The sequence below is a fragment of the Mauremys mutica genome, chromosome 5 (genome assembly GCF_020497125.1).
Source record: "Mauremys mutica isolate MM-2020 ecotype Southern chromosome 5, ASM2049712v1, whole genome shotgun sequence".
Lineage (NCBI taxonomy): Eukaryota > Metazoa > Chordata > Testudines > Geoemydidae > Mauremys > Mauremys mutica.
In genome coordinates, this window is record NC_059076.1 from 85950170 (window position 1) to 85964966 (window position 14797).

Sequence of the window (14797 nt, forward strand, 5' to 3'; positions counted from 1 at the left end):
ACAATTCCACTGACTTTAAAGGTGTTGCGTGAGCCATTAGCACTGACTCACATAAAATCTGAGTTTGGTTTCTATGGTGCCACCCTAAATGTTCTAGTGATTCTGCTATAGCAATTGAGTACTTTTGCATACCTCTTTGGTACTTCTATTTTCTAGGTGTTTAGTGATTTAAGTGAGTCCATGAGAGCTGGCTGTATTTTAAAGAAGCCTTATTGTGGGCGCAGGAACAAAACATCCTGAAGTGAAGAAAGAATAGCAAATAGGGCAGGTGACCAGCTTGGCTTAACAGTGAAATCTTCGGTGAGCTTAAACTCAAAAAGGAAGCTTACAAGAAGTGGAAATTTGGACAGATGACTAGGGAGGAGTTAAAAATATTGCTAGAGCATGCAGGGGTGTAAACGGGAAGGCCAAGGCACAATTGGAGTTGCAGCTAGCAAGGGATGTGAAGGGTAACAAGAAGGGTTTTTACAGGTAAGTTAGCAACAAGAAGATGGTCAGGGAAAGTGTGGGACCCTTACTGAACGGGGGAGGCAACATAGTGACAGATGATGTGGAAAAAACTGAAGTTCTCAATGCCTTTTTTGCCTTGGTCTTCACAGACAAGGAAGCTCCCAGACTGCTGCACTGGGCAACACAGCATGGGGAGTAGGTGAGCAGCCTTCAGTGGTGAAAGAACAGCTTAAGGACTATTTAGAAAAACTGGACATGCACAAGTCCATGGGTCCAGATCTAATGCATCCAAGGGTGCTGAGGGAGTTGGCTGATGTGATTGCAGAGCAATTGGCCATTATCTTTGAAAATTCATGGTGAATGGGGGAGGTCCCAGACAATTGGAAAAAGGCTAATGTAGTGCCCATATTTTAAAAAAGTGAAAAAAAAGAGAACCCGGGGAACTACAGACCAGTCAGCCTCACTTCAGTCCCCGGCAAAATCATGGAGCAGGTACTCAAGGAATCCATTGAAGCTCTCGGAAGAGAGGAAGGTGATCAGGAACAGTCAGCATGGATTCACCAAGGGCAAGTCATGCCTGACCAACCTGATTGTCTTCTATGATGAGATAACTGGCTCTGTGGATATGGGGAAAGCAGTGGATGTGATATATCTTGACTTTAGCAAAGCTTTTGATATGGTCTCTCATGGTATTCTTGCCAGCAAGTTAAAAAAGTATGGATTGGATGAATGGACTATAAGATGGATAGAAAGCTGGCTAGATTTTCAGGCTCAACTGGTAGTGCTCAGCGGCTCGATGTCTATTTGGCAGTTGGTATCAAGTGGAATGCCCCAGGGATTGGTCCTGGGGCTGGTTTTGTTCAACATCTTTATTAATGATCTGGATGATGGGATTGATTGCATCCTCAGCAAGTTCGCAGATACTAAGCTGGGGGGAGAGGTAGATACGCTGGAAGGTAGGGATAGGATACAGAAGGACCTAGACAAATTAGAAGATTGGGCCAAAAGAATCCCAGTGAGGTTCAACAAGGACAAGTATAGAGTCCTGCATTTAGGACGGAAGAATCCCATGCACTGCTACAGACTGAGGACCGAATGGCTAGGGAGCAGTTCTGCAGAAAAGGACCTAGGGATTACAGTGGATGAAAAGCTGGATATGAGTCAACAGTGTGCCCTTGTTGCCAAGAAGGTTAATGGCCTTTTGGGCTATATAAGTAGGGGCATTGCCAGCAGATCGAGGGACATGATCATGCCTCTCTATTCGACATTGGTGAGACCTCATCTGGAGTACTGTGTCCAGTTTTGGGCCCCACACTATTAGGAGTATGTGGAAAAATTGGAAAGAGTCTAGTGGAGGGCAACAAAAATGATTAGGGGGCTGGAGCACATGACTTATGAGGAGAGCCTGAGGGAACTGAGATTGTTTAGTCTGCAGAAGAGAAGAATGAGGGGGGATTTGATAGCGGCTTTAGTTTCAACTACCTGAAAGAGGGTCCCAAAGAGGATGGATCTAGACTGTTCTCACTGGTACCAGATGACAGAACAAGGAGCAGTGGTCTCATGTTGCAGTGCAGGAGGTTTAAGTTGGATATTAGGAAAAACTTTTTCACTGGGAGGGTGGTGAAGCACTGGAATGGGTTACCCAGGGAGGTGGTGGAATCTCTTTCCTTAGAGGTTTTTAAGGTCAGGCTTGACAAAGCCCTGTGAATTGGTCCTGCTTTGAGCAGGGGGTTGGACTAGATGACCTCCTGTGGTCCCTTCCCACCCTGATATTCTATAATTCTATGATTCTATGATTATTCCCCTCTATTTGGCACTGGTGAGGTCACACCTGGAGTATTGCGTCCAGTTTTGGTTCCCCCACTACAGAAGGGATGTGGGCAAATTGGAGAGAGTCCAGCAGAGGACAATGAAAATTATTAAGGGGCTGGGGCACACATCTTACCAGGAGAGGATGGGGAAACTGGGGTTATTTAGTCTGCAGAAGAGAAGAGTGAGGGGGGATTTGATAGCAGCCTTCAATTACCTGAAGGGGGGTTACAAAGAGGATGGAGCGAGGCTGTTCTCAGTTGTGGCAGATGACAGAACAAGAAGCAGTGGTTTCAAGTTGCAGTGGGGGAGGTCTAAGTTGGATATTAGGAAACACTATTTCACTAGGAGGTGGTGAAGCACTGGAATGGGTCACCTAGGGAGGTGGTGGAATCTCCATCCTTAGAGGTTTCTAAGACCCGGATTGACAAAGCCTTGGCTAGGATGATTTAGTTGGTGTTGGTCCTGCTTTGAGCAGGGAATTGGACTAGATGACCTCCTGAGGGCTCTTCGAACTCTAATATTCTATGATTCTAAGTGCAGTAATTTAATACATTTTAATGTTTTTCTTAATCAAGAAAGCATTTAAGAAAATTTAAACATCTCCTCTGTATTGAATAATCAGTACATTTATCTTTTTGTCTTATTTTAAAGTAAGTTTTTCTTTCTTGTCATATATTTTAAGATAATTACATTTTCTCTTGGGCACATTACTTTTGTTTCAGTTGTATTATACTGTACTCTGAAGGTGACTACACTAATGCACTTTAATTGTATTCTATTCACCTTCCAGTATCTATATGAGGTGTAGTGAGACTGTAAACTCAAACTAATCTGGCAGTCTTCCTAACTGTGAAGAACATCAGTATATTGTAGAAGCTGTAAAGATAATAAATAATAACATAACAATAATCAATAATGCACTAGCCTTTTGCTTCCAAGGATGTACATTCCATGATAGTCTAGATTATTATGAACGAGTTTGGTGTTATTCTAATTCCCATTTGTGTACATCATAAAACCACCACTTTAAAAAAAATCAGCTGCAGAATGTTCTTTAATGTAGCCCAGGAGTGCAATAATAAGGGTGAGTTAGGTAAGTATTGAGATGAATTGGCAGAGTTCTATAGGAGATCTTGCACAGCATTGGCTTGTACTGCTGGCTTAGATTAGTGCAATTACTTCTTCACTTTCATCAGCACTAAACTTTGTCACAAATACTAAATAGAAACAAAACTTATTTACTTTTTCTTTTTTCATTGATTATGTACTTTTATATATGAGATTTGTAATGCTAAATATTAACATATACATGAGTGTGTAGAGATATATCGAAGTGGAACTGAGAGGAGTGTGAAGCCCTGACCCTTTACAATCCAACTCAACATAGTTAAGACTTCTTTCAGTTAACAGTTTCTGCTTTCTTCCCAATTTTAATAGGATGTTCTTTTCTTTTCAGCTCACTGATCCTCTGTGGAATTAAAATTAAGTAGCTGACGCACATGCATGAGATGTCTTCTGTCCCTCAACCAACTTAATGGTACAAAGACTAAGGGAGGTCAAGAAATAATTCCTCCCCTCCCCAGATGAGATTGGCATTGACCTTGTGTTTTTTCTCCACTTTCCTCTGCAGTGTGGGGTGCAAGTCACTTGCCAGGATCATCTGGGTATATCTCACTTAATCAATTTCCTGCCTTGGCAAGGGCCTTGGATATTGGTGCACCTCAGTCCCTCTTATTCTCTGCATGTGGCACATACTAGTTTAATCTCCTGAGGGCTGTAATACCTTGGTCTAATTTTAGTTGTTGGGCTTACTATGAATGTGGGTGGGCTGTGAGACTCAGGCGGTCAGACTAGATGAGCTGGTGGTTCCTTCTGGTTTTAAAATCAATGATTTTATACACACACACACAGAACCAGATTCTCATGCTCCCCCCCACACTATATTCTAGATATTTTGCCAGTGATTTTTAACTATATTACACATAAAACAGTACATTAAAAGAAAGTAGCATTAAGGTTGAAAAGTCAACCATTCAAAAGCTAGCCACTTTTAGAATTAAGATTGCCTATGCACTTGCCTGAGCACCAGCAGAAAAACCACTGAGTACATGAGAGGCAGTCTCCCCAGTCTTAGTTCCTTTGTCTGGTGCCAAAGTGTCTCACTGTTCCACAGGAATAGGAGGGAACAATTGCAGGGAAAGTCTTGCTTAGTCCCTGCAACCTCAGGGGGGAGTACCCTCACTTGCTCTGTGGGATGATGCATGTGTTGTCTGGTCACATGTAGTTGCAGTGTGGGCATGGAGCATGCTAAAATCAGTGCAGCTAAAATCTTCAGAGAATTTAGCTACCAAATTCTACGTCGTCTCTACTTAGCATGTGTAAACTGAGAACCAGGGACCAATCAGATGTTGACACGAGTGAGTGAGACCCTTTCTATAAAACTAGGTTTCCCCCCAAAATCTGTGTGGAGTATCCGCGTGTCAGCTGAAGGACCTGATCAACCTTTCGGCCAGGGTATCCTCCCGGTATAGCTAGCTCGTGTTGTGTCATCTTCGTTGTCGCCTTGGACCTGTTCCTGGCACCTCATCATGCTTCTGGTGTCTGCTCTGCTGGTCAGCTGCGCCTGGAGTGCAGTATTTGTTTTCTAATTTCTGGCAGTTTGCTTATCTAGCCTCCTATTTTTCCCCTCCCTAACCCAGTACCAAGTGTGTACACAGTGTTAAGGATTAAAGTATTGAGCTCATAATTGCACAATTGCCTAGGTGTATAGTTGTTCTAAGGTTTTAATAAATTGTTTATTGTAAACTGTTTTAAGTGTGTGAGTCACTGCTCTGTCTTTGTCTGGAGTGTTTGTGTCTGGGAGCTGTCTCCACCTGGGGATTAGCTGACCAAGGGGTTCCTGTCCCCGCGGGCTGTGTGAGTGGAATCTGCCCAACTGCAGCCGCACCACACTCTGGGTTTACCCTTAGTGTGAAAGCAAGGGCGGTTGAGGCAGTGGCCTGTGGGTCTCTTTCCTGTGTTGCACCGGGCACCGCCCTGACGAACCCGATTCCCATCTTGTGTGATTGGTGTGTCTGCCTATCCAGTGTGGTGCAGTGAGCAGTATAGAATTGTACTGTTAATGATTTTTGGGTTGTTAATATTGCCTAACAACATCCCAGCTAAAAATTGCCTCTCTCCCTTGACCCAAGTTGTAACTTTCCCCCAAATAAACGCAGCCACTTGGCTTTGCACCTTATTCTGGTCCTGCCTGATTTTCCTCTCCCAATATAAAGCTGATCGAACCGCAATCTATTTCGGACACCAGTGAGTTTGTCTAACGTGCTTGGGGAATCTGTTTAGATTATAAAGGCTGGTGCATGTCCACTATCCTTTGATGAAGTGGTGAACTAATTAATGAGCTTGCATTGTTCAGGAGATCTTGAGTAGTGTAACATGGTATATTTCTGGGGTGCAACGCTCAGGGGGATTTGCTGGTGTTTCCCTATGTATAGTTCATGAATGGCTTAGAGAGTATTCATGCTACTTAGCTGGGTGTGTCCCTGCATGCTGTTGACTGAGTGATCACAGCACCAGAAGAGGTTTGCTATGTGTTACTAGCAAAGCATTGTGAGAGACAGCCCAGACTGGAGAGTTAAGGGGGCACAGCGGTCCCAGTTTCAGGTTGTACCCTGGGGACACCATCAAATCATCAAGCCTATTGTACCATTAGAGGAAGAAAACCTCTTTTTCTATTCTCCACTGGCTACAATCTTATTATAGCTTAGCTGTAACTGTTATGGCATCAGGCCAAGAATATGCAAACAAATTCCTATGCTCCATAGAAAAACTATGTTTTCCATTTCAATAAGGCAAGTAACTGAGGTTTTTTCCCCACATAAGTAACATAATCCAAGACAATCATAATAACCAATTTTTATTGTCAGAGAAATTTCACTTTGGGCAAAGACTAGCTGAGATAATGACTTATTATATTAAGAGTATTTATTTTCAGTGGTGATTTAGAAGTATTCCCCCTTAATATTAATAATTATGCCTAGCTCAGATATAGCACTTTTCATCAGTAGATCTCAGAGCACTTAGTATGCTTCACTTCCAGTATTCCTTTGTTGCTGGAAGAGTTCCTTTATGAGTAGAAGTCTGTTAAAGTGTTTTCTGTCAACAAGAAAGGAGTAAGGTCTGCTCCAGCCAATTATTTCCCCAGTATCATATGGAAGCCATTGTTGTTATAACATTAAAATAATATTTGGAGCAGACATACTGACTCTGAGTAGGATTTTATTTTGGATATACATTTGACATGCTCACTATAACAACTCACTCCTATTTTAACTGCAAACACGGCAATGCTATTTGGAGTGGGGTTAAGCAGATGTGAAAGACCAGCTAAATTGGGCATAAACACTGAGAAAATGTTGGGGATAAGAAAATGTAATATAACATATTACCAGTCAGATGGCTTGGTCATATAAATCAATATGTTTGACTTTCAGACTTCTCATGCTAGTGCTCCTTTCGATTCCTTGAGAGAAAAAGGATAATTCCATTGTTCAACACTTTATTTTGGCCAATTCATGGACCAGTATAAATATAACTTTGGTAAAAAGTTAACTAAACAAACACTTCTTATACCTTGTTTGAGTCAAAGCAATTATACAATCCTAGTAATATAATAAAGTACATAGTATCATCAGGTGCAAGAAAGGATAGTGATGTGGTACCTTTATAGATCATTTACATAGTGATAATTGGGCCTACAAATTTACTCTACTTGTGAACTCAGCTGTAAAAAGTATGTGAAAGTTCATAAGATGTCACAGTAACTTAGAACAACAAATGTTAATGGGAACAGGTATGAAAAGGAGACAGAAAGAATGCATTAGTCTAAGCAAAAAGGCTTACAGATATACCTCAAGGACTCTTAGGATCATGCTTGATAAACAAGAAAATGTGGGTGCAGAAATCAGTGAACCAAAATTGGTGTGGACAAAAAACCCAGAAGGAATAGACTATTCCACCCATCATTTCCTTTGTGGCTCCTTAAGGGGAAGAAATGAAGAAGAACAGATGAAGGCTACTAGAATGAGCTTCATCATCATGACTGCCACCCACACTGTTTCCTGGCCTTTTTCATCCTGATTCTGAGAGATGTCCTGACCAGATTGGACCAGAGAGAGGGATTCAGATGACACTGCCACCCCTACCAGCTCCAGCTGAATCCCAAACACCATCTAAGGGTATGTCTACACTACGAAATTAGGTCAAATTTATAGAAGTTGGTTTTTCAGAAATTGTTTTTATACAGTCGATTGTGTGTGTCCCCACAAAAAATGCTCTAAGCGCATTAAGTCGGCGGACTGCGTCCACAGTACCGAGGCTAGTGTCGACTTCTGGAGTGTTGCACTGTGGGTAGCTATCTCCCAGTTCCCGCAGTCTCTGCCGCCCATTGGAATTCTGGGTTACGATCCCATGCCTGATGGGGCAAAAACAGTGTTGCGGGTGATTCTGGGTACATGTCGTCAGGCCCCCCCGTGAAAGCAATGGCAGACAATCGTTTCGCCTGGGTTACCTGTGCAGATGCCATACCATGGCAAGCATGGAGCTCGCTCAGCTCACCATCACAGTACATCTCCTGGGTGCTGGCAGACGTGGGACTGCATTGATACACAGCAGCAGCTCATTGCCTTTTGGCAGCAGATGGTGAGTTACGACTGGTGGCAGTTGTTGTCGTATTCCTGGGTGCTCTTTTAACCGACCTCAGTGAGGTCAGACAGGGGTGCCTGGGCAGATATGGGAGTGACTCAGCCAGGTCATTTTTATCTTCTGCCAAGCACCCAGGAGATGACGATGGCTAGCAGTCGTAATGCAGCACCTTCTGCCGAGTGCCCAGGAGATGATGATGGCTAGCAGTTGAACTGCACCGTCTGCTGCCACCCTAAAGATGTAAAAGATAGATGGAGTGGATCAAAACAAGAAATAGACCCGATTTGTTTTGTATTCATTTGCTTCCTCCCTCCCTCCCTCCCTCCGTGAAATCAAAGGCCTGCTAAACCCAGGGTTTTAGTTCGATCCTTGAGGGGACCATTGTGTGACAGTTTGTGTTTCTCCTTGATGCAAAGCCACCCCCCTTTGTGGACTTTAATTTCCTGTAAGCCATGTCATCAGTCACCCCTCCTTCCGTCAGAGCAGACAATCGTTTTGTGCCTTTTTTCAGCCCAGACATCATAGCACTGGGATCATGGAGCCCACTCAGATTACCGCGGCAATTATGAGAACTGTAAACACCACGCACATTATCCTGCAGTATATGCAGAACCAGAACCTGCAAAAGCAAAACCAGGTGAGGAGGCGACAGCAGCGCGGTGACGAGAGCAATGAGGACATAGACATGGACACAGACTTCTCACAAAGTACGGGCCCCAGAAATGTGCACATTATGGTGTTAATGGGGCAGGTTCATGCTGTGGAACACCGATTCTGGGCCCAGGAAACAAGCACAGACTTGTGGGACCACATAGTGTTGCAGGTGTGGGACGATTCCCAGTGGCTGCGAAACTTTTGCATGCATAAGGGCACTTGCATGGAACTTTGTGACTTGCTTTCCCCTGCCCTGAAGCACCAGAATACCAAGACGAGAAGCGAGTTAAGAAGCGAGTGGTGATAGCCCTGTGGAAGCTTGCAACGCCAGACAGCTACCGGTCAGTCAGGCATCAATTTGGAGTGGGCAAATCTACTGTGGGGGCTGCTGTGATCCAAGTAGCCAACACAATCAAAGAGCTGCTGCTATCAAGGGTAGTGACTCTGGGAAATGTGCAGGTCATAGTGAAAGGGAATCCCATTGCAGCAAAGCCAAACTGTGGTGGGGAGATAGGGATATGGATTCTGTCTGTCTTGGCACCAGAGCACCAAGCCAGCGAGTACATAAACCGAAAGGGGTACTTTTCAATGCTGCTGAAAGCACTGGTGGATCACAAGGGACATTTCGCCAACATCAACGTGGGATGGCCAGGAAAGGTACATGACACTCACGTCTTCAGGAACTCTGGTCTGTTTCAAAAGCTGCAGGAAAGGACTTTCTTCCCAGACCAGAAAATAACCGTTGGAGATGTTGAAATGCCTATAGTTATCCTTGGGGACCCAGCCTACCCCTTAATGCCATGGCTCATGAAGCCATACACAGGCAGCCTAGACAGTAGTCAGGAGCTGTTCAACTATAGACTGAGCAAGTGCAGAATGGTAGTAGAATGTGCATTTGTACATTTAAAAGCTCACTGGCGCAGTTTACTGACTCTGATAGACCTCAGTAAAACCAATATTCCCATTGTTATTACTGCTTACTGTGTGCTCCACAATATCTATGAGAGTAAGGGGGAGACATTTATGGCGGCGTGGGAGGTTGAGGCAAATCGCCTGGCCGCTGATTACGCGCAGCCAGACACCAGGGTGGTTAGAAGAGTACAGGAGGGTGTGGTGCACATCAGAGAAGCTTTGAAAACCAGTTTCATGACTGGCCAGGCTATGGTGTGAAAGTTCTGTTTGTTTCTCCTTGATGAACCCCCCACACTGGTTCACTCTACTTCCCTGTAAGCTAGCCACTCTCCCCTCCCCTCTTTGATCACCTCTTGCAGAGGCAATAAAGTCACTGTTGCTTCACATTCATGCATTCTTTATTAATTCATCACACAAATAGGGGGATAACTGCCAAGGTAGCCTGGGAGGGGTGGAGGAGGAGGGAAGCACCAGGTGGGGTTGAAGAGGAGGGAAGGACAAGGCCACACTGCACTTTAAAACTTAAAATTTTTTAAACTTATTGATGGCCAGCCTTCTGTTGCTTGGGCAATCCTCTGGGGTGGAGTGGCTGGAGGCCCCCACACCGCGTTCTTGGGTGTCTGGGTGAGGAGGCAATGGAACTTGGGGAGGAGGGCTGTTGGTTACACAGGGGCTGTCGCAGCAGTCTGTGCTCCTGCTGCCTTTCCTGCAGCTCAACCATATGCTGAAACATATGAGTTTGATCTTCCAGCAGCCTGAGCATCGAGTCTTACCTTCTGTCAGCAAGCGGACGCCATCTATCATCTTCAGCCCGCCACTTACTCTCTTTAGCCAGCCACCTCTCCTCGCGTTCATATTGTGCTTTCCTGCAATCTGACATTGTTTGCCTCCACGCATTCTGCTGTCCTCTGTCAGTGTGGGAGAACAGCAGGAGCTCAGAGAACATTTCATCCTGAGTGCGTTTTTTTCGCCTTCTAATCTTCACTAGCCTCTGCTAAGTAGAAACATTTGTAGCTGATAGAGGAAAAGGAAAAGTGGTTAAAAAGACACATTTTTGAGAAAAATGGGTACACTCTTTTACGTTAAACCTTGCTGTTCACATTACATAGCACATGTGCTTTCGTTACAAGGTCGCATTTTGATGGCTTCACCCCTCCCCACACCGTGTGGCTAACAGTGGGGAACATTTCTGTTCAGCCACAGCCAAACAGCAGAGCAGGAACATGCACCTCTGAATGTCCCCTTAATAAAAGCACCCTATTTCAACCAGGTGACCATGAATGATATCACTCTCCTGAGGATAACACAACGAGATAAAGAACGGATGTTGTTTGAATGCCAGCAAACACCAGGACCATACGCTGCCGTGCTTTGTTATGCAATGATTCCCGACTATGTGCTACTGGCCTGGTGTGGTAAAGTGTCCTACCATGGCGGACAGAATAAGGCCACCCTCCCCAGAAACCTTTTGCAAAGGCTTTGGGAGTACATCCAGGAGAGCTTTATGGAGATGTCCCTGGAGGATTTCTGCTCCAACCCCATACACAATAACAGACTTTTCCAGTAGCTGTACTGGCCGTGAATGCCAGGGCAAATTAATGATTAAACATGCTTGTTTTTAAACCATGTGTAATATTTACAAAGGTACACTCACCAGAGGTCCCTTCTCCACCTTCAGGGTCTGGGAGCACATCTTGGGTGGGTTCAGGGGTTACTGGCTCCAGGTCCAGGTTGAAAAACATATCTTGGCTGTTGGGGAAACTGGTTTCTCCACTTCCTTGCTGTGAGCTCTCTTCAATCTCTTCATCACCATCTCATCCCCAAAACCTGCTTCCCTGTTGCATGATTCTCCATTGACAGAGTCAAAGCACAGGTTTGGGGTAGTGGTGGCTGCACCCCCTAGAATGGCATGCAGCTCATCATAGAAGCTGCATGTTCAGGGCTCTGATCCGGAGCAGCCGTTTGCCTCTCTGGTTTTTAGGTCCTTAATTTTCATGTGGCACTGCTGTGCATCCCTGTTATGGCCTCTGTCCTTCATGCCCTTTGAGACTTTCTAATATTTTGGCATTTTGTTTACTGGAACAGAGTTCAGCTAGCACGGATTCATCTCCCCATATGGCGAGCAGATCCCATCAGCATGGACCGAACATGAGGTGAGATCTTTTGCGATCCTGGGACTCCATCATAGTCACCTCTGCTGATGAGATCTGCACTCACCTGCACCTTTCCACGCTGGCCAAACAGGAAATGAGATTCAAAAGTTCGCGGGCCTTCTCCTGTCTACCTGGCCAGTGCATCTGAGTTGAGAGCGCTGTCCAGAGCAGTCACAATGGAGCACTCTGGGATAGCTCCCGAAGGCCAATACCATCTAATTGCGTCCACACTACCCTAAATTCGACCCGGCAAGGCAGATTTCAGCGCTAATCCCCTCGTCAGAGGTGGAGTAAAGAAATCGATTTAAAGAGCCCTTTAAGTAAAAAAAAAGGGCTTCGTCATGTGGATGGGTCCAGGCTTAAATCGAGGTAATGCTGCTAAATTCGACCTAAAATCGTAGTGTAGACCAGGCCTAAGATGAAACAGGATTGGACTTTAACAGCAGCAGCTGCTCCTGTTCATCTCAACTAACTTCTTCTCTCTTACCCAAAAGGACAATTGCCAACATCTTTGACTCCATAGGAGACATAGTCAAACCAGGTGGGTTTTCCTTCTAAAACCCTCTCCAGCTAAAGGGAAAGGGAACAAGAAATGTTGTTGAAATAAAAGCTTTATTTAATACTTTACATTTCAAATTCTTTAACTGTTTTTCCTTTTTTTCTGTATCTTTAATAAAGGGTTAAAAGGATGCTTGCTAAGAACTAAGAATGCTGAGGACTCTGTATACCGCACCTGGATCTTGTTTAATACTGTTTAATATTGGACACTGACTGGATTGTGGTAACACCTCTGGCCCATTTATTCCACCTAAATTAATACAACAGAATGTAAGAACATAAGAATGGCCATACTGGGTCAGACCAAAGGTCCTCAGAGGGAATGAACAGAACAGGTAATCAAGTGAGCCACTCCCTGTCGCTCATTCCCAGCTTCTGAATGTATATTGGCCAATCTATGAAACAACATATAAAGTATTTTTTAGAGACTACCCATTCTCCTCTCCCTTCTATATTGGGAGTGTATGAATACAGTTAATTGTATGACAATATACTTTCTCCATTAGGTGTAGACATGCTTGATCATTCCAGGCCAATGGCATCTTCTCTACAGCAAGCCCAGAATGCAAATAATGTCTCCATCTTTCTGCTCTCCTACGGGAAGTAGCAGCAGCCCATGAGCTAACTAGGAGCCAGAAAGACTCTGGGTTTTAATCCCGTCTGAGTCACTGACTCATTGTCTAACTTTGGTTAAAACATGTGAATTTTATTTTTCCACTTAGTTTTGCTAGCAAGTGAATAAAAAGCAGACCCTCACAGACAATCAAATGCTCAGCTGGAATGAGATACACAAGGTTAATTAATTTTAAAATAGTAAAATTAAGGGTGCTTGGAATGTTCAGGCCTGAGTGAAATAGCAACAGGTTTATTTTTAATATTTTTTCAGAAGTGAGTTTAAAATGGGAATCAAAGTGGCATTGGGTAGTTTTGGCAGAATTGCAAGAGGCCAATGAGATATAAATACATTTCCAGCAAAAATATGCTAATCATATCTTAACTGTTTGGGAAAGAATTTCACTACATCAACAAGAAGTTACATGACAGATATGGAAATGTTATGATAGAAAAACCACATGCCCCCAACTTAAATAAAAAATGGACACAGTCCAAAAGCAAAAATAATATTGTTTCTGTCAATGAAAAGGCATTTAAAATAGACAGGATTTGAAGGACCATGGAGCATCTAGGAGTTCTTGGGGAAAAAAACAGAAAGGTTAGACATCTGGAGAAGGCAAAAGCAGTGTCAGGAAGCTGAACTAGCTTAAACTAATTCATTATCACAGATATCACACAAAACTAGACCCATTTTCTGGGCTATGGTTGTTGGAGAGAGTGTACATGAAGAATACTCAATGTTATATTTTAATCATTAATATGTAAGGGTAAATTAAATCCCAAATTCCGAGGTTGATAAAACGATTGCAGTTGTAAGTTTCCTGTTTTCTTACTGCCGATTTGTTAAAGAAGAAAGGGGAATAAGTTGGCCTGTTGACATTTTGAATGCCATAGCAGAGGCAAGGGGAAGATGGAATTAAGCAAAACAATAATTGCTTTTGTCCTGTTATTTTAATGGTGCTTATTAGGAAATGTTAGAAAATGGCGCTCTTACTGTTTATTACATTAAGGTAACACATATATGCCACCTGATTAGTGCTTAGGAAGGCCAAGATGTTCCCTAGATTCATATTAAATTTCCAGATAACTTCCATTTTCCTAAGTGACATCCATAAGAATGTAGGCATTCATGCAAGTCTACCAGTTTTCTTACAGTTGTGTGCTTTAAAAATATATCCTTTGAAAACACTGCAATTAAATACCCACGGCCATTCTATGTCAGCTGACAGGGCTCGGCTTAAGGGATTGTTTAACTGAAGTGTTGTTCAACAGCCCCTTAGCCTGAGCCCTGTGAGCCCAAGTTGGCTGACATGGGCCAGGTATGGGTATTTAATTGCAATGTAGAAATACCCTAAGTTTCTGTTGGTGAAGCCTACATTTCTGGTGTAGAAGCCTATATTTCTGCCAACTGGCATGTGCAAAGCCATTTAAGTTCTAACACCACCAAGTTTTCTTAGCTTCTAAGCTCCTACAAGGCTCTCCAAGTAGGCAGGGAACACCTATCTCACCTGTGGGGCCCTATTTGTATAGCTACTTATATTCATTGGGCCAGAAAAAGAATGATTCTGTAGCCCAGTGGTTAGGGAACTCACCTCAGAGAACCAGGTTCAAAACTCTCCTCCAAACAATATTTAAGTATTTTATACAAAGTAGAACAGCTTCAACAGTAGAGATTGAGATAGACTCATCTCAGACTACCCTACTGCCCACTGGCTAAGGCACTCACCTGGGAGATGAGAGACCACCTGGGTTCAAGCGTCTGCTCTAAATCAGGTACAGTGGGGATTTGAACCCAGAGTCCCCACATATCAGTAAGTGTGCTAATCACTGGACTATAGGATATAAGGTGGAAGGAGGGGGTTTGGAAGAAAGGACTGACCAGACTTAGATGCCTAACTCCAGGAGACAATTTACAGCAGTGAATCCACAGTGGAGGGAGG